The sequence below is a fragment of the Zootermopsis nevadensis genome, unplaced genomic scaffold (genome assembly GCF_977971745.1).
Source record: "Zootermopsis nevadensis isolate Lab colony 2312 unplaced genomic scaffold, Znev_1.0 Znev_ptg000013l, whole genome shotgun sequence".
In the NCBI taxonomy this organism is placed as follows: Eukaryota; Metazoa; Arthropoda; class Insecta; order Blattodea; family Termopsidae; genus Zootermopsis; species Zootermopsis nevadensis.
The window spans coordinates 12,598,536-12,622,641 of NW_028259145.1; the positions used below are offsets into that span (position 1 = coordinate 12,598,536).

Genomic DNA, 24,106 nt, shown 5'->3' on the forward strand with positions numbered 1-24,106 from the left:
GTACTTCCATTGTTTAACTCGCATGTTAAAGTTAATGCATTGCAAGAAGAAAACATTGAATAATTCTTACTTAACATTAAATCCAAATTTTAAAAATAAAACGATGCGGCCGTCGGATATTTTTCCTATCATTTACAAAGTATTATTCTTACATTACTGAATGTAAGTTATAAACGCGAAATGATGTAATTTGACATATATTTTATGTTATTTACTGCCATGGTGCTTCATGTACTAACGTCTGCAAGGCAACATAATACACAGGTCTGCACATACACTTTAGAACCGATTTTGGAAGATCTGAATTGAATTTAGCTAACTCACGATGTAGTTTAATATTTCTGTGAACACGGTCATCAAAAGAGGCTCATTTTCTGCGCTTTCATAAATGATTATTGAATGTATCTGTCATACATTTTATTACATGGCAAGATACATGAGACCATTTTTCTATGCCTCTGTCTCTTAAAGTTCCGCCTTACTGGAACAGTTCATGTGCATTAGAATCTCAAAATGGACTTGAAGGAGATAAGATTTTTTACGAGTCCAAGGTGGAAAGAACTACGTATTGATTTAATAAATTAAAAAGATAGTGTTTTCATAGTTCGTTCACTTAGTTGGTTAGGAAAGAGAATTGCAAATTATGTAAAATTTCAGTACAAAATAAAAAGTCGAGTTCTAAAATGTTAATCCATTCCAAAAAGCTATATAATTTGGAAAAATCCGCTTTGGATCAAAATTATTCGACGTTTCCTCCAAACGACTTCCAGGAATCCTCGCTCTTGGTTTGTTATAAAATATTTAATATTATTCATTCGGTATTGACGAAGAACAAAGTCAAGATTTTCGTGACTTGTCAGAATATTGTAGTGATTATTACATATTTTATTTATTGAGTACAGGTAGCAGTTGTGGTTGGATGTCGGATCAAGTGAGTTATGGCGCGGGGAGCCTAATAACATTTGCTACTGACCGACAATATTCCAATTAGAAGTGCTCGCCCTGTTTCGTGAGTGATGGAAATGTGCCTGGAGCATTTCGTGCAGCTAGGCCTAATAACTACTTGCATAAAATGGCATTTATTTTGTGAGGCAGATTTACTACCCCGTACAGTGGTATAAATAATACTAATAGGAAAAACAAAGTAAATATTTTTAATTTTGTCCGTAGCAGCAACAAAGGTGACAAATAATATTTATAAAAATAAATAAGTCTTTATTTTTTCACTGCAACTTGAAGTGGTAAAATATTCTTGGGCGAACAGCTGCGCTTATTCAGACGTTTCAAAGACGACATCTCTCTGCATTATCAGGGCTTTATGATGATGTGATGGTTTTAAAATTGACTGCAAAAACCACCCTTCATAGATCAATCCTTGTCTTTGAAGGCAGGGCCTCACGTAATGGGTTTGTAAATGTGTACCTTAACATCTGTATCAACCAACAGTCAATACTCATTGTACCATTCCCTTACGATAGAGACACAAATGGTCTCCGAAACGTTAGATTTCAGTTCTGAACTAATCGGCTGAGAAGATTTTTATCTATACTAATGTATATTTATTCTTTCTTTGATTATTTAACTTTTTTGTTGTTGATTCCTCCGGCCGTTTATCAGGTTGGCAGTTTGACCGCTATTTGTTTCAGTTGATCGTATTGATGGAATGAAGACATCTGTGGAGGTCAAAATATGTTTCGTGCAGAACATTCAATTGTTATCTGAAGTCACACTTTGTTCGACCTCCCACAAAAGGTTTAAAACCTAGAAAATAGTAAAAGACCTATTAATTGTGACACAAACATTTCCAGAACATCTTTACGCAAACAACAGTAGTAAGTGCAAAGTAAAATTACGGTAGCCAAGAGTTTTCAGCGGAGAGCGGGCACTTGGATCGCTCTGGGCTGGCGGTGGTCAAAATATGAAGCATTCTCTGAGATGAAACAATGAAATGGAAGTGTTGTTATTATACAGACAGTAATAATGCAACATACCGTGTGTTATCAGCCCCTGATCTTCGTTATGGGTTTCGTTAAAATTCTTTAGATGAGTATTTTTTTTACAGAAATACAAAGTTATGTCTTTCATAATATTAGATGTCTTATCATTAAAAACAGGCTACTAAATTACGATATTTTCTTCAGATTACGAAAGGCAGTCATGTTTTAGGGAGGCTGCATAAATTGAGTACCTAGTTAGAATGTATCTTGTGCTATAGGCCCCGCTGGGGAGGGTTGTTTCGGGTTGACAGGCCCACCGCAGGGTCTCGGTGGGACGCCCCTACGGGGGGCACGACGTGACATGGCGCAGCCCCTCCCATGGCAGTAGTAGCGCCACAGATGCATCAAGAAGCCGGCTGTCCGCTTGCTTTATTTCGTGCAAGTCATGGGTACGGTACAAGGGAGCAGGCTACAAGGGGCAAACATTTGTCGGGGAGTTGTTTTCATCGTGAGACAATTTGTTTGTTAATTTCAATAGTAATTCTTACCGGCGTAATTTATAATTAGGGCATGTGATTTCGGCTTCATGATTTTTCAAAGTCGAGAGAGGAAGGTTGGATCAGGTAGAATTTGTTGACTTGTTCTGATTTCTACATATGTCTTAGAAAACTCGATTCTTCGATACCTGCTGTGTTTATCTCATGAGTTACACACGTGTAAAACTGCTTAGTCTGAACATTCTAATTTTCTATTCGAATTCTTAGCAGCCTTCAAACCATGTTTTTAAAAACTTACGACAATCAATGCTCACATTTTTGTATGTCCCTTTCGTAAGCTTATTAGATTTAAAGACGTGGCCTGTGAAATTTTATGTTTTATGGCGTAAGGACGACTATATTGTTCTGGATCTTAACGCAGTATAGACTTTTCGGTAGATGCCAACGTTTTGGAGAAACTTATCCAGAACATCACAGTCAGTACATAACCTGTTTGTGGGAGGGAAACACTGCTTTGTTTTTCTCGAGTTTCTCCTATTTTATTGTCATTATTTGCGCAATATTACTCCCACTAATCTTAAGCTACCTACTGCATTGTTTCTTAAATCGCTGACCGCTTTAATGTGTAGGAGTACTAACTGAACTCACAGCTTTCATTAAAGTGTCATGGCGCACGGAACAGATCTTAGAAATCATATTTACATGCGTGAGGTCAACATTCATGCTTAATCCAGTGTCGTTGCAAACGATCACTTAATCGTTCAGTAAGTCAGTCAATGTGTGAATAGGCGTATTACGCGTTTAGAATAATTATTTCTGATGTTTATAAATCCAGTTTCTGCCAAAATGAAAACAGCGCGTCTCCATTACAAATATTGATTTTTATCACTGTTTAAATTATTCAGTGCTTGTTCTGATAACCATACAAACCCCATAAATATACTCTATGGACAAAATTCACTATTGTCAAATATTAAAGCAGGTGGTACGTTTATATACTTTTGTGCTTTAAATGGTTAAATGTCTTTCAGAGAACAACACGCTCTTTCTAATTTCAGACTTTCTTTAATTCTTTAGGTTTATTTTAGTTATCCTGTTCTAAAATCGTGTTATAAAACTGCAGTCAAGAAATATAACAGCCTATGTTTTCGGCATTAAAATGAACAACCTCTTCTAAATTCGTTGTCCGATCAGTTACTGGTTCAACATATGGAATACAATGGTAAAGAGCAGATGGCCGTGGGTGTAGGAAAACGTAGAACGTCTTCAAGCAACTGGCAATACGAGAGACACGACCAGGAAGTTAAAACATTACAGAGACATCCGCGCTACGGAAGTCTAATGTATTTCAATGTGTGGGCAATAAACTTTGAACAGGCTGTATAAAAGAGACCAATTTGAATTGTATTACATGTTGAAAGAAAACTGGAATAAAGGAGAAGAAAATTATATTCTCCTTTCTCGTTCTGCAGGTGAATTAAGTTGTATTAATCAGGTGGCAGTATCAAAGTTCCTGACAATTAGTGACTCATCACTTTAACCTGGCCGACTCTGCTGTCTTAATCTAGTGATCGTTATCGTTCATTCTGTCCGAGGCGTCCGGTCAGGTGTTCCAGTGGGAAGGTCCCTTACATTACGCAATGTCCATGTAGGCTTATGTAACAACAGTTTCTTTGTCATATTCAATTTACAGTCAATTGGTAATCATTGTCATGAATAATTTATTGGGTAAAACTACATATTACTATTGTGTCAGCGTTATAATTAGCTTCCATATGTACTTTTTAATTGTGGTATTTATTAACGTGCTTAATCAAACTCAAGCTGACGGATGAATGTTTGGTTTTGTGATAAGTGTTGTCTACAGCGTCAGTAGTACGGGAAACAAAAGCCTAAAACATAGATATTGAAAAATAAATCTGAGGGAATAATGGAACTTAAAACATTTCTTGTTTATCTCATCTGAGTAATTCGCATCTTCCTTTTTCAGGAAGAATTGTTCTGTGTATTTTTTGTGTAAACACAGAGAATATACTTGAAAGTATTGGAGGATAAAATGTTTGATTTGTTTTACCGATGCTGTGAACTTGCTAACGTTTATTAAGTTTATAGTGACTGCTAATACCAATTCCGTTCAGAAAACTAAACCAGGGCTGCTGCATAACAGTTTTATTATATGTATTTCAGGCTAATATAGAAAAAATGCAGCGTACATCTGGACAATTAACTCGTGGAATCCCCATGCGACACAAAAGATGAAAATGTGAAATGCTCGTCTCTACGTTGAATGAAGGAGGGGACATATACTTGCAGTCTTGTTGCTGGAACATGTAGAGCATGCATCGTGCCTGATTCATAAGCCTTTTAGTCTGTTGGGTAAGATGGTGATGGACGGGATGGAGCATTCTGAAGGAAGGTTGAAACGATAACAGCAAATCAAAGCACACGACTGACCAACCGATTGTATCTCACCGCAGCTACTTTGCTGTTGTGTGACATCAGAAGAACAGTACGCTTATATGGCTGTAAAGGCTGGGCCTATGTGTTGAGAAGCCACTCCTCCTGTCTCTGCTGGTACAAGTCTCGTCGTCAAGCCGTCGAAAACTGCGGCAAAGGTCTGAAGCACAAAGAAGGTGGAATAGCAAAGGAACTTGCATTGATGGTGAAATATGGTGGACAGGTAGATTCTAACGTAACCTAACCTAACTTGATATGTTGAGGTTTCGGATTGGAATCCAGTTGTACCACCTTGATTTTATTTTTACGTGTTCTTTTCGTCTTTGCCTTGTTGTCGCATGCTTGTTTGTAGGCTTACTGATCACCTTTTCCCCACACGTGACGCGAACACATTTTTCTTTTCTAAGGAGCGAAATAATTTCAAATGTTAAAGGGTTCTTTGGCTGCTCTCCGTACAGAGAGTGAATTTGATGATAACTTTCCAACTTTACTGCAAATGCTCAATTATCAATGTTGTACGACGCGTACTTAATGTCATACACAGGACGTAAAATGAAGTGTATATTTGAATCATAACGCGCGTCTTGATTTAAGAAACCGTCACATTTATCCAGTTAACTTCTAAAGCGAAGTAAGTCACAGGGAGGTGATAAAGATTTTCGAAAGGGAGTTGATTTTATAAGTAAAGAGAAGAAGAAGGCAGACTTAAACGATCTTGTCCTACCTTGGCTACCAGTAATATGATGTCACACTGAACAATAGCTCTTGGCTGCTATTAACTTTACTTGATGTCTGTATAAGGACTGATAATTTGGCAACGCGAAAATAGGGATCCTGACCAAGGACACAGCAGAAAGTGAAGCAAATTCTGAAAGAGAAGTGAGTAGAATAGACAGAAAATAATAATTAAAATGTGAATGTCTCGGTCTCAACACAGGCCTTTCCGACTGAAGTCTTTTGTATTTTTCTCTAGACCTCTGATCATAGGGTGTTTTAAAATAAGCCACCATATCTTTCTGCTACGTACATTTTTCGCAAATCACCTATTTTATTACTTAGAAAATTATTCGTCTCACTACAGATGACTGATAAAAAATGAATGAAAGTGGCATTAGTATATCTCTGTGTATTTATGCCGTCTCTAAGTAAAAAAATAAACCAACTGGATTTCCCATTATGGGTTTTCTTTAAATGACATTTTTATTAACTGGAGTTTCGCCACCTCATTTTGTTAAATTTAGAGTGCGTTGTATAATGCTTAAAACAAAATAATATATGGGTCGAAATTATTTAAATACGGGTAGAAGATGGCTAGGCCTTCATTCACTCAAATCCCTCACCCTTAAAGTACGGGGCAACAAGATAAAATTATACTTAATAATAATTTAAGGGATGTTAAATGAAGATGTTTCAGGTGGATAGAATATTTAGCACGTGGGGGGGTGATCAAGAATGAAGATTCCACTTAAAAAATGGAAAGAAATTGGTAGTTCAAATCCTAGTTAACTGAGGGTTTAGATGGAACGGGATAAGGTCGGATTGCAAGACAGTGTATAATCTGTGAAATTGAAAGCGTCGTTAAATAAGGTGTCAATAAATAGGGTGAAGTAGTGGGCGTTTGTGATGAACCTTCGCGGGCCATACGGATAGGCCTACGTTAAACCCGCAGATAAATATGAAATTATCAAGAAGTATTTTTGATTGTATTTTCCTTAACAGAAAACAGTTCATTAGCCAGCGATATAATTCTATAAGGGAAAATTTCACAGTAACACAAAATTTAAACCGTGACACACTTAATTTCATTTTGCAACTAACAAACAGATTAATTATATAACGCCTCACTACATGTTTCGATCAAAGTATCGCCATCACCTAAGACAATACACGTATCGTTTTGCACCATCTTGTAAACGGTATGTTTTACATTATATTTTTCATTTTTGTACATTGTTTTATTATTTACTGCTACATTTATCTCCTGTATACACTTGTATTTATACACACTGGAAAAATCGCTTATCAAGATTCATAATAAATAATAATTATAATACATGATGGATATGAATTGGACGCAATAGTAAATATTAAAATGTAAACTCACAAGCAATAGGATAGGCCTATATAATTGCAATTTATGAGACAGTATAATTTACTTTGTTGTGCTGATATGCATTTCCTCCAATCGAATTTTCTATTGCTTCTTTAATTATAGTGCTAACTTCGTCCACCACAAATTGTGTGTATCATCTTATCCTTTAACCAAAACATGTAGTAAGCTTTCTTTATATTTGTTAGTTGAAAAATAAAATTGTGTGACGGTTTCAGTTTTACATTATTTTAAGATTATTTACAAAGGGGATGTAAGATTACAACGTTAAAAGTCCATAAGCCTATTGAATGAAGTTCCAGTTTTTACAAAAATGAACGTCTTCAAACTCAAAGGGAGTAGCTAGAATCTAAATGTATTCTGAAAATCCTGTTACTGCCTAGAACAGGTACGATGTTAAATGGAGAAGGTTCAGGGTTCATAACCAGGAGCCGCTGCTTGAGGCAGGAAAAAGTAACTTAGAATATAAGGGTTCACGATCAAATTATGTCCGTTGCCCACTTCGGGTGAATGTCTACAGACCATGCTGCTAGTCTTCTTTGTATCCAACAGAAAAGTTTTAAATTCAAACGGAGATGGTTCTGTCCTAAAAATAAATGTTTTGGTTGAAGAATTTCATATGGGGGGTTCCATGCTGGTTGTAGCCACCCATGTAAGAATGGACGACCTTATTTTGTTGACTTGTCAAGACAATAGAATAAATCAGGGATGTACAGCTATATCTTTTCTCGATTTCTTAGCGTACTTTCCTTTAAACGAAAACATTTATCAGATTACTATTCTGTGTGTCTGTCTTTGATTTTTCCTCAGTTAAAATTTAAACCCGTGAACCGAGTATTACGAAACTCGATATGAATGTTGTGCCGTTACAGAATTAGATGCAGTTGCTAATCCGATCTATTGTTACTTGTCTCAGGGTATGAGTTGGAACCGGCAAACGAGAGGAATGAGAGTAAATTAGCAAGAAATATTTCTTACGTGCATTTCCATTACTTCCATGGTGCTTTTCAAACAACTAACTTATCGTGTTTTTACTGAATTTATTAGTTTAGTTCTATATAGTTTCGTTGGATCTACTAGTTAGTGATTTCTTCCCTAACTTCCTGAAGGAAAAGTAAACCTAGACTTTAACAAAATGTGTTAAATTAACGAAATCGCTGCCATCTCTGGACCTTTAAAACAAAAATGATATAATACATTATACAGCACGTTTAAAATCATTCACGAGAGCACTAAATTGATCCCTTTGTAATCTCCTTCCCTTGTCATTCCAAGTTTAATTTAATTTTAATGGAGTCTGGATTTACTCTTCACGAATGGACTCCATAATTTATTTTCTTGGGGTGAAATAGGAATGAATATAATAACCAACGAAGTGTGTCTAAACTGAGAATAGATCGGGATATCTCGGCCTGAAATTATCTTGCCGGCTTAAAATAACCTGCATGATTTCAGGTCAAACGAGGGGGTGTACCTGTAGCAATGCGTCTTGTGCGCCATAACGATGGCGCAGGTAGGTAGGTTGGAAACCCCTGTAGAGCTCCGACGAAAATAAGACTCCCGAATCCCAGCCAAGGCCATGACGGTTATCTCAAGGGATGTTCCGGCATACCTTGTCGTGGTATAACGCTACATAATGATGTGCCGTTAGTTTCTTCTTCTTAACGAGGTATTAAAAATCCATTATTTTTAAGATGATTTCATAATTGTCAGCGTCACCTTATGCCTAGGCTTGTGCTGTATGGGAAACAGAAATATAATAGACTACGCTTTAATTTACAATTAACTTCGATTAATTTTATAGTAATTGCTGTTTATTATCCTTCGTTCTTCGTGACACTTCTCTTCAGTTTCGGCTGCCTTCAATGTTCGCGATTTCTATGAATGAAGTGACATCCCTTCGACTTTACAAAACCAAGAAATCCAAGCCCATTTAGCCAAACTGTATTATCTGAATAGCGTGGTTTAAATCCGCTCAAATTTTAGGCCCTCTAATACATTTTTATAGGTAGGGGTTTTTAGACTTTTGTCCAACCACCAAGCTGGAGGACCAACCACTGTCGGCTGTCCGAGATTCCTTATTCCGACAGGATAAAATTAAATAGCTTTTCACTCTTCGCCAATTACTGTTAGGGTAATTAAATGAAGCTGAAGGGGGTGGGCAGAGCATGCAACACGTGTGGAAGATGAACATTGCGCACATTTTTTTCTGAAGAGATCATTTGGAAACCTAGGCATAGATGGGAGGATAATACAGCAAGTTAGCACAGGTGGCATAGCGAGAAAAAGATTTCGCGTTCGGTGAGGTAAAATACTGAAAATAAATTGTTCATAGGTTGGTAACCACGGAAAATGTAAACAGTAAACATATAAATTTATTATTTATTTTTATTTCTTAATTGCTGCGTCATCTGGTTACCTTGGCGAAGATAGTAACCGCCGTAACAAAAATTACAATGGTACCTAAGACAATCATGACAACCGTGGCAATTGAAGTACATATAGAATTCATGGTAAAAGAAGGTAACAATGGTATCCATGATAAACATGTCATTACGTCATTACTAATAATGACCTCTTAGAGAGAATCATCTTGCCAACTCAATATTTGACTCTGAATTGCGTTTCAGACTACATTATTTGATTCATTTATATTTTATTTTATAGACATTCTCCTTATGTGTATGATGCTTAACGAAATAGGCCTATTATTTTACGTTCATAAAAATGAGAATGGAATTCGATTTAAAAGAACACAGAGAATATAGTAATTCATTGTACATATTTCATGAAATTTATTTTTAGATTTGATGTCGCTGGTTTGTTGTTTGTTTAAAGCCCTATACAGTCGACTCCTGAACAAATCCTATGCAGAGACCAAAAACATTTTCTGTCTTGGAATGTTTGTATCATAGGGCTATGTTATAAGGCTTACGTATTTTTATGACCACTTGGAATCTCGTCCTGTATCCATACGTGGACATAAAACTGACAGGCGTACTTCAACACGTGCTTAAACGCCATCTTCCAGTCTTATATTTTTATTGGATAGATTTTAATCTATTTAACGTAAGAGCGTATATCATATCTTCTGATTTAAAAAGAAGCATCTTGCTAGCAGTTTCTCTACGTTAGTGCTATGATAAATCCATACCAGGAAATTTATTTGTAATTCAGATATACGTTTTCATCATATTATTCTTATGATACGTGTCAGTTTCCTTAATTTAAAAGAGCAGTTGAAAAAGGAGGAGAAGAAAATATTATATTAAAACTAATTATGAAAATGCGATGCGAGTGAAACCGGATTGATTTAGGTATGGCATATTGACGGTGTAGAACATTTTTATTCTAATGGACCTACCTGAGAGTTGTAGATAATAATTCGTTTGCATGTGCTAGTAGCGGCAGTCAGTCTTAATATTTATTAAGCTTAGACTAGGCGAAACATAGTCGTTTTGTGCAGGCCTACAATTATAAATGGACGAACGGGCCTATGACAGGTTATGCGCAGTGTTTCACTGCTAGTGGAGGGAGGGGGTTGAATCTCTTGTTCATAAACCTAAGAGATATACCTTTTAAAGTTAATTGAAATTAATATTAATATTAGTGCACTGATGAAAGTAAGTGTCTGGGAATGGTTTCGCATTAATTTCTAGCAGTCATCTCTTTGGGATTTATTTATGGAATTCTGGTAGTAAATGCTGTGTTATTTATCATCATAAAAGTAAACAAACTGCCTAATTTATAGTATTGACACAGTTTTTTAAATTTGTGAAACACACTGTATTGGTACTATCCAGTCTCAAAAAGAACTTTATTGTTGCATAATAAACTTAAAATGTCTCAGCCTAAGAATGCTAGGAGAAGAAGGGAAAGCAATCGATAAGCTTTAGCAACAGACTCGTCTTACAATGTCCTCCACCTTCTTCGAGTCGAATTAAGTTTCTATGTGCTGAACTGCACACAAGGGTTGTTAAATTAACTTTTTGTTCAAGAATTCAAAGACCTCACACACGAGGTCCTTCGAATCGATTAGTTAGGGCCACAGATCCGTGACATTAGTAATTTGTGGTAGATGGGATGTGACTTTCATTATCGCGTTGAATGATAATGTTTTTTACAAGACTTCGCCTTCAAACGCTCTTCATTTGTGTATTTTTGTCACGCCAGGTGATTGAAGGGAGTACTAAAAGTATATGGAAATGAGTTAGCGCACTCTGCATATGATTTCAACGTCCCATACTTCGTTGTTTTTCTTAGGAAACTTTACTAGTTTCAGTTAATTATTTGGGAGTGTTATAGGTTAAATCGTTACTCATTGCCTATTTCGGGAAAGTAGTTTAATGTTGCCATTATTATTAATAATAAAGAATTGAATTGAATTATTATTACCGTACAACGTAATTTCAAAGGCAGTCCCTCTGCCAGATGTGTTTCTGCTGCCAATGCAGTCTGTAGGAGCATCGACATCTTTAACAAAGATCGTATTTTGCTTACTGATGTTAGTCAGCTTTTTAAAAAATAATCATCTTTTTTATTATTATTCATTTCCTGTGCTGACTGTATTTTATTTTGTGGTATTAATTTCATAAATGTTTTCTGTTTTGTTTTATTTAGTATTATTAATTGAATTATATGACTTAGGTATATTTATTTCATTTACTTATTAATTATTTTGCAATAAATTAACACTGTACATTTATATATTTAGTTATTGTTTGTTTGTTTTTGTATTGTAATGTTTGTATTGTTAGTGCTTGGCTGTTATTGGCCTTTTGGCTCTTATTAAGCACTTTAATAAATGAATTGAATTTAATTGAATTATTATTCAATAAGTGAATTGAATTATTATTATTAATATGGTTCATTTATATATTTAGTTTCATTTGTTTGTTTTTGTATTTTAATGTTTATTTTTATTATTATTGAAATGAATTTAATTATTTATTATATTTTATCCTATACTCTGGTTTAGTGCTTGGCTGTTATTGGCCATTTTGGCTGTTGTCAAGCACTTAAATAAATGAATTGAATTGAATTATTATTATTGTATTCACTATATTTTCCTTGTGCTGTATCTGTAATTGGCCTTCTGGCTGTTGATACAGCATATTAATAATAAGGAATTGAATTATAACAACAAAATACAACAATGAAGTTTTAAACTTAACTGCACAGTAAAGTAATGTAGGACTCGGTGCCAATTGTATGTCCAAAGCACATTCGTTTTTTTTTATCTAAGTTGCTGTTCATTTGTTTCTGCATTGTCACCTCGTGCCTTCTGTGCATTTCTTATTCTTGTCTTGTCCATCTGGTGTCCACCTGCAGCCACCATAAAGAATCGTTTTGGAAGAAGGCGATGTTAAAACATCCGACACATAAATGTTATTTTGTGAGAGGTGTAAAATATAGAAGAACCAACTATAAAAATTTGCTACTAAAACAAAACCATTACACCCTCCCCCTTTTTAAACTTTAATGTAAGGTGACTTCTTAAGGGAAAATAGCGTCAGTATTTAAATCCGTCTTCTAGCATTTACAGATTAGATGGCGTGTTTATTCATTTTAGAAAAACCGAGTAAGTTGGCTCATGAGGTAAAGCTTCACGCTTGTATTCGGATGTCAAGTTAGAATCTCGATGAGCACACCTTCCATCCTCATTCAAGTTTTCCGTGTTTTCCCCCAGTCCCTCATGGCGAATGTGGGTTAGTACCTCGAAATAGGCCACTTCCGATTCTTCCCAAATTATATTATTTAAAGCTAAATAACCTTTTCAGTTTATAGATCTTTATTCAATAACATACTATCCGCCTATTTAATTTAGTCATTGGTGGGGTAATTTCGTGTGTTATAATTTGTAGAGGAATGTGGTTGTTGATTAATTGTTAGGTGCAGTACCTTTCAAGAAAATCTGGCAGGTAGTTATTCGGTAAAATACGTTCCCATTCTTACGGAACCATAGGTTCATTACTTTGTTTACAAGGTGAAGCGTGCTGTCTCCATCTTCGGGGCTGAATTTCTGAAGGTAGAGTCAGTACGCTTCTCCGAAACGTTAAAACCACCGGCCAGTCCGCATGGCGTTAGAACTCAAAATAGTGTCAAGTATTCATGTTGCCGTAATTTAAAAATCTCGCGATCCCACTTTTATCCGCTTTGTGTAACCGAATATAATTACCACATCTCTCAGTTTAATATTGTCTTACCTTTTAAATATAACTTTTGTAATTAATAATTAAATCATGTATAAACTGGAGTTAGAATCATATTGCATAATTATTATAATTTTTGTATATTTATGAATTCAGTTAATTACAATGTTGATGGGACAAAGCATTATTTTGGTCTCTACGTCCAAACCTAATCTGGGGTTCATCCAGTCTTTTATCTAATGAGTACCTTAGATCCCATCCCCGGGAGTAAAGCACAGTCGGGGTGTGACGCTGATTACTCACCCCATCAAGTGCCGAAGTTAAGAACCAGTAAGAGGTATACCTCCTTTGCTCCTCCGAAGCGCCTTCAAGGCCTGTACTGAAGGCAGCTTTTCCTTACGTTTTACAGTGTTGATAAATTATGAATGAGTTCGCGTTGCTGAAGTGGTGGTATTGGTCTGTTTATGTGCAACGAAAACCTGGAAATTACATTTGTAAGATATACATATAATGACACCGAATTAACTGCAAAGAGAAATGGAAAATTAAAAAGATTAAACACTGCATAAAGGCTGAAGCTGTAATGTGCATTTGGAGGTGCTAACTTAGAATTCACAAAGAATACTGAGAATATCCTAGAGGTTCGTCCATTTATTCATAGCTTATTGGTGAGTAATTTAACCAGTCTGTACAAACGAAGAGGTTACGTTGTGTTGAATTAAATGTCAGAATTATTTACAGCTATTAGTAGGAGATGATGTCGAAGAGAACGGTCGTAGCCTATTTTAAGTTTATTCCTTAATTTGAAAGGGCATAGAAAAGTCGATCGGTTTAACTGATTTCTTAGTCTAATTTTAAACTTGGTACTTCCCGAAGAGAAGTCAGTAGCAATGCACTTGGTCAAATCCCAGTTGAATTTTAATATGAAAAATATGACAGACTGATCGGTATTTGGGATTAGAACTTTGACCTCTTATCTACGGCGTAAGTACTTGGTCATAACTATCGGTATTCGACTTTAAGTGCAATGGGTTTCATTTAAACGATCAGGACTCCTTCTTCTAAAACAAGCAGTGAAAATCACCGTGATGGACTTAAATACGTTTTGTTAATATCACTTCAAATTGTAGTGTGTTAATGGCATTACTGACTCTTAACGCACGAGTGGAAATCAAGTCCATCCAATAAAAAATAGTTCTGATGGCTGGAATACTATTGTGTGCCTAATTTGAACATGATAAATGTACCGTAGATAATAGTCTCTATTCTGAGTCTTTAATGAATTTGTGTGATAGCCTTCGGCTATATCAGAACTCGAGGGGGTCTCCTTCAGGCTACGGTTACAACAGGTCGCAATTAGTGAGGGTGAATCCAGGTTAATAACTCTTCCTGCTTTGTTTAGAAGCACATTAAAACTAAATCTGATGGTAAATAAATAGGTACAGGAGATGTGCTTTAACTGAGTTCATAATGTGCGTATGAGTGTTTCTATTAATTAAGTAAGCACGTGCTTAAATACGTCGAAACACAATTTTCTTGAAGTTTTGTTTTTAGTAATGAAGCCCTTGGCGCTTATGGGAAGATAATATTAAAATATTTTAAATGAAGGTTGTGGATTCATATTGATCAGAACAGAGACCATTGGCGGGCTCTTCTGAATATGGTAATGAACTTTTCTGGTTCTATAAAAGACGACGTAGGTCTATTTTTTGATTAGCTGAACGATTGATTGATTTGTTTTTAGCTTTTCTCGGCTGGAGGGTAATGCTTCGGCTGTTGGGAATAAGTCGCATCGAATGTTAGGGTTCTATATTGTTTTGGCAAACACTTCAGTTGTCATCATCAGGGTAAATGTCTCGGAGGGGGGTTATTAAGACATTATGTAGATTTGGCTGTGGGCTGTGAGGTCGAACAGAGGGTGCTACCCGGTGGAGTACAACCACGTGATTAGGAAAGGAGGTGATGGAAAAATTTTGGCCACGAAGCTGTTAGAAAAATAAACGACGAAGAGTTCTAAAGTCCGCGTGGTTAGGAAAAGATGTTATGGAAAAGAAATAAGGAATAGGTAAAAGGTAATTGGAAGAAGAATCGGAAGAGGGAGGCGACTCAGAACAAGACGAGTAAGCAGGTGAAGAGGTGGTGAAAATTTATCGACACTGGCCCACTTTCCATTACCTCCTTTCTTAACCACATGATTGCTTAAACTTTCATCACCACTTCTGCTACTTCGCTTACTTCGTCATGAACCGCCTTCCTCTTTCGCTTCAACTCGCCATCGCCTTTTCTCCACTCCTCGTCGTGTTTTCGCCACCTCCTTTCCTATCCTTGTTGTCGCTAAAATATTTTCGTCGCCTCTACTGCTAATAACTTGGGAGCTAAAATTTCTTAATCATTTGTTTATCAGAACACTAGGTTGCCTGAACTTTTTTTCAGCAACGCTTTTAATAACCACGTGGTCAATAAGACTTCTTCACCTCTTCTAAAACCCAGGTGGTCGCCGAAACCTTTTTAACATTTTTTTCGACCACGTGACCGCTAAAGAGTCTTTTTTCACCTCGTCTCATCAAGTACATGGTCGCTCTGTACTGGACAGCGTGTCGTATTCTTTTTCCTCTTAACCTCCCACTGACCATCCACTCTCAGATCAAATAAGAACTTTCAAACCCGCCAAGACATTTGCCCTGAAGTTGGCAATTGAAAAGTCTGAATTTAATTTTGACTTTTATAAAAGCAACTGAATATTCCAGATTTTAGTAGCAGAAACATTAAAACTTACACAGAATATGTATTGTCGTCTCTTAAGGTTTAATAGTACGTGGTTTACAAATATTCTTCGTTGTAACCCGAAATCTTTCAGAAAAGCATAAAATCTCAAAAAATGAATGCAAATCTTCCTAAAACTAAACAAAACATCAGTTGTGTCACTTTTGATAAAATATGTTAAATAGACTTTTATGATGCGAAATTTCGATGTCAAGGTCTGAACATTCTTGGATGTGTCGAAGAATATCTTGTTCCTGTCTGCTGTTGTCTGTCGGGTGGAAGTTTATATTTTATTCAACTCAATAATGAAGTTTATTGCAAGCGATGAATCTTGAAATATGGCAAAAATATTGCGTAAACACACCATTATCCAGTTTAAAACACATTTCGAAAATGTTCCGCAAGTAAACATGTTTATTTTTTTATCCAAATGCATTACATTAGGACTTTTAGAAATTTTCAAAGCAGTGCAAAAAAATTTCCAAAAAAAATATGCAGGTTTTTTTATGAAAGGAATTCAATCTTAGAAGTGCCACATTTGTGTTTAGAAACCTGATGTATATGAATAATTTTAATATTAATTTATTGTAGCAATTTGTATCACTTATGCCTAAAATTTGTTAAAAGATTGTAATTCTTCAAGTTTATTCCTTATAATTGTATTCCTTTATAATTATTTAAAGAATTCGGTTCTGAAATAATATATAATTTTATGGCCCCATTTAACCATTATTAGATAATTTGACTTCATTAGTGGTAATAATTTTTCCCACATTGCTAAATGTAATTTCAAAATGTTCTCCTACATTTCAGGATTTGATGCAGTGGAATAGCGAAGGAGAAGGCTAAAGGAATTCTTTCATGTAAGTCAGCTCAGAATCGCTAATTAGTTAAGTACGTAGTTAAAGCTGAGTGTTTGCGCTTCGAAAGGAATCTTCTTTCAAGAGGCATTTTAATTAAATTCCTCTAAACTCCCATATTGTCTGGCATTTGCATTAGAACGGAGTGCTTCTCATTTCATTATATTGGTTGCTCACACTCAAAAGATATCGTAGCTAGACTCGAAAGATTTACGTGAAGCCCTTTCTAATTTCAGAAGCATTTTAATAAACAATTTATGTTAACAGGTCGGGCTGTTTATTTAAATGAACACATAAATTGTTTTGTCAAAATTTAAGATAATTACAAGAAGTTCAGCACAGGTAGCCCAATAAGTGCGAGGGTCCGAGTTGGATGCCCAGATTCAATTACCGGAAGAGAGTTTTCTCGTCACCAAGTTGAAACTCCGCCATCGTATCCAATTTATACCGGAGCTTTTACCAGTCACCTCCAGCCAGAATACGAGAAGCTATACCTTCATGTCCCCTGCAGACTTTTAATTTGTTATGTTTGGTACAAGGGAAAATCATAAATGACGTAATCATAATGACGAAAGTCGTGAGTACACTCTGTGGCACAATGCATAGTAACTGAATAATAAATCAAGTGGTACATATAGTTACCATTGTTCTTTAAAGAGTCAAAAACATGTGTTTGGGTCATTGCATATGTCATACGTAGTTTCTAATACCGTATCTTTGAATTTTCATTCCAATTTTGCGCGATTGCTTGCATGGAGGCAGTCTGGTTATTTTCAACACGTTTCTTAAAAATGTGCCCTAAATAAGTTAGGTTTGCTAATTACTTGGAATGCCTTCTTCCGTTGTGCTGTAGTATCCTGTTTTTGATCAAGTACTGACATAAACAGACCAAAGTATGCAGCACATGGAGATTCAGAGGGCTGTTTCGGCGTCTGTGTACAACAAAGATGTTCCAAATTCTACTTCATTTTTAGATGATGCGATTAAAATCTAAGTGCTATATATCATTCGAATTTAAATATGTTTTGTAACTATCCAGCTTAATGTCAATGTAAAGTATTTCTTTTTTATTAAATATAAAACATTCCAAGCTCTTAGTATTTTACGTGTAATATTAAGTTAATAACTTCTATTTAGAGTCATTTTATGATAAATTTATTATTAAAAGCAGTAATAAAATGTTGGTTAAGTAGGATTCAATACTAGGTCTACGCACAGGTCTAGCAACCTAGCTCATGAGCAATGTTGCATACGTAAATATATCATTAGAACACAAGATTTGTAGGAGTAGACGTCTTGAAAATAAAAACGCGGGCTTTATGAATTCTGCCTGGAAATCCTTTTGTGCGTCATTCATTCTACATGGCCATAAATGAGCATATTTATATACATAAATCCCTGCTCTATAAGATTGGTGGTATATGAAAATAAAACGTAACACAAATTGGATAGAACTATGGACTATGAATCTGTGTGTTTTATTACGAATTATAATTACAAAAAATAAGACATTGCCTTCGTAACTATAACGTCTGGATATATTTTTTTTATAATATTTCCCGGCAAACCTGAAACCTTGTGTTCATTAATAGATTAATTCTGAAACATTTTAAATTGGTCTACCTAGGAAACTCTTGTTCAGAATATGTACAGTAGACATGTACCCTAACAGTCGGAATAAACAGATGGCAAACAAACCAACTGATATGAAAATAGTCTATACTTTCTGTAAAACATGTGATTCTGGTTGATTAATTACTCAAATCCTGTTTTTGACATGGGTCTGTTATCTGACGTACATTCGATATTACACGCCTGCATTACGTTTTGAGAGTTGGATTTTCTCAGGTCTTGAAGCGACTAAATGTCATTGTACTGACACAGTTTGTTTTATTATTAGCAGAAACAGTTGATGTCGAAGTTATGGTGTTTAGCGTGCCACTCTAACATTGAAAGGGCCCCGGGTTTAATCCCAACGGTTGCCGACAATATTAAAATAACAAACAATATGCGAGTATAACAACACCCAGTGGCCTGAACGTAGGTGTACAGTCAGTTCACTGAGGGGACATTTACTAAGGTGTTTTAAATGGGCAAAGTAATAGTAATATTTGAAACACAGATACTAAATTTGTGGATGTTTCGCGTTCTGGTTTGATAAATTCTGCAAGAGTCTGGTTAACAAGTGATGACGTATACATTTCTAACTTTTCATGATCAGTTTCAAACTGAAAATGGCTAGTCTCACTTAATAGTTGCTCAGTTACACCTCCCAGTTCGCGTAGCATTAACTCCACGATTCAATTTTTTGACATTACTTCACTTTCCGCTGAAGGTCCACGTCAGATGAGCCCTCAAATTGTCTGGTTTTTACCATGAATGAAGCCAGATGAGTAAATAATAGTACGATTTGTGGTGATTCCATTTTCATGAAAATTTCCCCAGTGCCATTACTTATTTCCTCTCATACTCCATTCTTATTGGTAGAAAAAACTGAGTGAGCGGTGTTTTTTTATTATTAAAATATTCTCAACCATGGAAAGCGGTGGAATATAATTGGCATTATTACTTTATTGTCGACTTCGTACCCACCCACCAAGTAGTAGCAGCAGCGGTCGTTGTTAAAACGCGCGGTAGAGCCAGCCATCTGGCGAGGGAGTACAGAATAACATTACTGCGTTGAATTATTCTTTTTCGTTTAAAATAGCCATGTGCTGGCCAGCCGGCTCGTTTTCAGTTTTGTGTGTTGTCGTGAAACACGAAGAAACGTTTATTCTTCCAATGCTGGGCGAGAATGTAGACAGTTATGACACCGGATGGGTGGTGGCAACCATTTCTCATGCGCCTCCCTCGTCTTTACCTCTTTCTCGTCCTCCTCCGAAATAACCCTTCCATTTTCATGAAGTAATAATAACCGTACCTAATAGTAAAACAGTCGAAACTCACTCACATATCCGGGTCCCGCCCATTATTAACGTAATAGCACAATAATTTTAAAAATAATTTAATGTTCTACAGTTCCATTTTTACTTTAGTAAGTAGAGTCATTTCTGTCTCTTGTTTTTCTATACGAGTTATTACAGTACATGTGTTTGAAATGACGTAGAGTTGTCTGCCATCTTGAAATATTTATTGAGGCAGGCGAGGAGTCCATTTTTATAAATGATATTCAAGAAGTGTGGTGCTGAGTGAAGGAAAGGAAGGGGTCCGAGGAGGTCATAACCCTTCGTTATAAACAGTGATGGACTCTCCACGAGGACTCCTTTACTTGTCTTGATAAATCAGATGCTTTCGCAAAGAAATCAAAGTTCCTTTGCCTGTTAGTGTCCGTCAGACGTTAGGCTGAACACTTTATTACAAATGTATTTCGTTTTTTGCTTAATGGAAGTTTTTTTATCGCTTTATAGTGAATAATCGGATCAAATACGTTACTGATAATTGGTCTCCAAGCTCCCAGACACAATATGCTTCTTGTAATTGCTTCTATGTTGACCATAAATCCTTTCGTCATACACAAGGAAGCGTCTTTCATTTACAACTAATAAAAATTACTTTTATTTCGCTATATTAGACCGAAGAAAATAAATAAGTCCGATTTTCGATCACATATCAGGCCACCTGCTTTAGACATTTGTGTTTCAATTGTTGGTTCTGTATATTGTAATTTTAGCCGAACCCTTCAAAATCACAATTTTTTACTTTGGCAGCCATTATACTGTGTTCATATTGAGAACGTCTCATCCCTTTATACTTCAGACTAAAGCTTTTAAATCTAAGTAGAAAAGTAGCAAATACGCTTTCATAACAGACATGACCTGTTTCTAATCTCGTATCAACTTTGCTGTTGCGAACAGTCTGTAACTTGAAGATGACTGTCTTCTCGATGTTGGTAGTTGAAAGCTGGAAGTTTACCGACGTTTCAGAAATGCTTACTGCCTTTATCCTTAGGGCAATGAGTGGAAGTAGTAATCATCTCATCCAGTCTATAACTTAAATTGTGTAAATCCTACATACACATACATACATATAAATTAATTATACGCAGTAGACTTTGGCATGTTGTTATGCAGTGGTATGTAGAAGTCCATAAATATGCATTAGATGTTACATCATTGGAAGTTTGAAGCTGGCGTTAGCTAATGCAGGGATCAGAGCTAAGCCCTGTAGTATTGGAGTACCTATATTTGCTCAGTGTATTATGCGCTATTTTGGTATCACACTGTTGTGTGCATTTCGAAACAATGGCTCGTGTGAGCCTTGGAATGGATTTTGTACGTAACGAATTGACCTCTCGTTATCTGCACAAATAACTTGTTTGTTGATATTTTATTGATATTAGTGTTTTACACATAAAGGCGTCATTACAATTCCATGTCAGTTTTACTCATAAGATTAAGTAAGTCTACGTTGAGAAAAAAAATATATTATATAATTAGATGATGATGAGCTACGTATTTATTCTTCAAGGTGATATTTTAAAACTGTTTACTTTGCTGTTTCTTGATAATAATTATTTTCTTCGTTGTTTGGTGTTTGCAAGTGTGGACCTTTAAGATAGTGAACGTTTTTGGTTGCGATCTGAGATTGCAGAGGGTGACAGACTCAGATTGTGCCGTAAATACGAATCTTATTAGATTTTCCATTGAAACTCGAAGCTCATCTAAATAACATTTACGTATACAGTTCTTCCCTCGAAGAAAACACAACTCATTTAAGTTATAAAAAATAGGGATCAGCTGAGATATTTATTCCGAGAATCACACGAAGCCCATAAATATACTCTGTGAACAAACTACAGAATTAGTGAATGTTAATTAATGTAGAACATGTAAATACCTCAGCGCTTTTAAAGTTAATATAAATACCCGCTCTGTGGCCTTTCTTATGCTACAGTTACTCTCGGATGAGCCCGTGTTCCCATGCAACAGAAAGGCATAAAGGAGCTGATAAATGTACTTATAAATCGCAACTTTTACTTTTAAAGTTCTCGATCATTGCCAGCCAAACTCTGTAACCATTACAAACATCTTGAACAATTTCTTATAGCAGGTTGTTTTATGAGATTTCAAGACTCGTAATTATTTGTGGTGTTACGTCTCGCCATGCTTCATACACCGAACACGTGTGGAACACTGTGAAATAAATTACCCATGTTAAAATATATCTAAAGCGGCATAAACCTTCAGCACTATCATATATATAAGAGATTACATCACATCTGTCTTTTGGGGGGGGGGGGGGTCAAGTCCTTTAGGACAACGGACGCCGCTGTTCCATGTGGAACTGTGAGTCTCGATTTATACCGACAAGCTACAGTGCTGAAGTAGAAGGCTTGAGTGTTTCTTTTCTAAATACTTGTTATCATTGGAGGTCTTTTTCTAGAGAATAAATCATGCTTTTTAAGTTCGGACGATTAAGCTGCAAGTACATTGGTGTTGACTGTTAGTGAGTTTTAGCATTCAACTATAACATATGAAGCGTTTAGAAATTTTAAATCGATAACACGTGTTCTTAATTGCATAGGAAATTTACGTTTTCTGCCACATTGCTTTAAACCCATGGACTACAACGACCAAAAGTTTCATCTCGATAAATTTTCTCATACCACAGTTAGACGAAGATGACCAAGAAGGACGCATACACTTCCAGCAAGACGGCGCACCACCTCACTACCTCACAGAAGTCCGGAATTTCCTCAGTAACCGTTTCCCAGGTCGGTGGATTGGTCGAACAGGGCCGATAGCATGGCCACCTCGTTCTCCAGATTTGACACCTCTCGATTATTTCTTATGGGGTTTCATTAAAGATCGTGTGTATGTTCCACCCTTACCTGCCAATCTCACTGAGCTCAAAGCTCGAATCACCGCCGCAGTTGCAGAAGTGACACCGAATATGCTGGATCGTGTTTGGCAAGAAATTAATTTCAGGTGGGATGTCTGCCGTATTACCAATGGCAATCACATCGAACCAAAATGACTGTTTGAGGTAAAACTTAATTTGTTTTGCAACAAGATGACACCTCAACCGATTATGTAATCCTTCTGAATAAATTTATATGCACTTTTAAAGTTGTAAAGTCCTTTTAGAATCACTCTGTATAAACATAGGTCTGTAGGTCTACAGCTGTTGATTTTCAACATATTTTTAATAATGGCTGATTCCTGAACCATCTTTTCTATTCTCAGTAATTTTTACCACCAAATGTAGCCTATATAATTATCATACTATTTTATAGGACTATTTCCTTCTATGGATAACTTGTGTATAGGTTTGGAAAAACCGTATTTTTAAAATGTGATTTTAAGGTTTTCACGACTAAACCCCAGTAGGCAGAAAATACGAAATTTACGGAACTAGTGTGTGAAATTTAATTTTTTTTCAGGATTTGAGGTTCTCACGGCGGCAAGTGTGAGGATGGCTTTCTTCTGGGCTGTAACTCCGTGTAGTCTGGTAGAAGTTTGCGTTGCCTTACAACAATATAATGCATGAACCAAGCCCTGACCTCTGTTAAAATTGTGGTTGCGGTCAAGATTTCCACTCCAGAAAACGTGAAATCTAACTGTGCTGTATGAACAGTTAGGGTTTTTATACTTTACGAAAATACGTCTTATAATGCATTATGCTTACATTAGAACCGTAAAAATGACACTCAGCTGTCAGTTGTACATCGCATCATGCTAGAAGTCTCTATGTTCCATGTCGCTGACACATCTGAAGATTTATCTGCGGAACACTCTGTCCACTTGCTCTACTGGACAGAGAAATGTCGAACGTAGTCCTCTAATTGAATAGGCCAGTATGATATATACATAACACGTGTATATTTATTTATTTATTTAGAAAGTTTTAAAATTTGACCAACATTTTTTTAGCAGAATATCATTTTATATTACAAAAAATAGCACAGTAAGTTAAGTATGGATGTGATGATCGCTATATAATAGTTGAAACATGTATTCTAAATAACAAAACACATATTTCAAAATATTAGAAAGTGTATTGCTATGTGGACTTGTAGGTAGATACCGACATTTTGTAGGAAATTACTACCTCCATCCTCAGAATTGGTACCTTCCTAGAAGACCAACAGCGACATTTTCGTCACCATGAAAACCTCAAATCTCATTAAAATTTATTTATGCTTACATGTTTTTGAATAAATCATATTTTTGTACCAGTCTTAAAATTATTCAAGAATATCGAGTTTTCTTTTTCAGACATGATGGCAACGGTTACTACAAGATATAAAGAAACCATTCTTTTACAGTAGGTCTGTCGTTGTTTAGCTTACAGTTCAGAGCATTTCTATTAGACTGGGGAGAACGCGGTT

At 35.9% G+C, this 24,106-nt stretch overlaps 1 long non-coding RNA gene across 2 annotated transcripts in view; it reads left to right on the plus strand.

The window, feature by feature from the left end:
• The window catches only part of LOC110827325 (uncharacterized), a 38,315-nt gene extending 14,365 nt beyond the window's left edge, over positions 1-23,950 (plus strand). Inside the window, exons 2-4 of one of the 2 annotated variants that reach the window (XR_015535118.1) lie at positions 16,730-16,779; positions 22,387-22,489; positions 23,159-23,950. This is a non-coding gene — a long non-coding RNA (uncharacterized LOC110827325). Of the gene's footprint in view, positions 1-16,729; positions 16,780-22,386; positions 22,812-23,158 lie in introns of those variants that run through there. The other variant, XR_015535119.1, reaches the window with a different exon arrangement.
• The last annotated feature ends 156 nt before the right edge of the window (positions 23,951-24,106 follow it).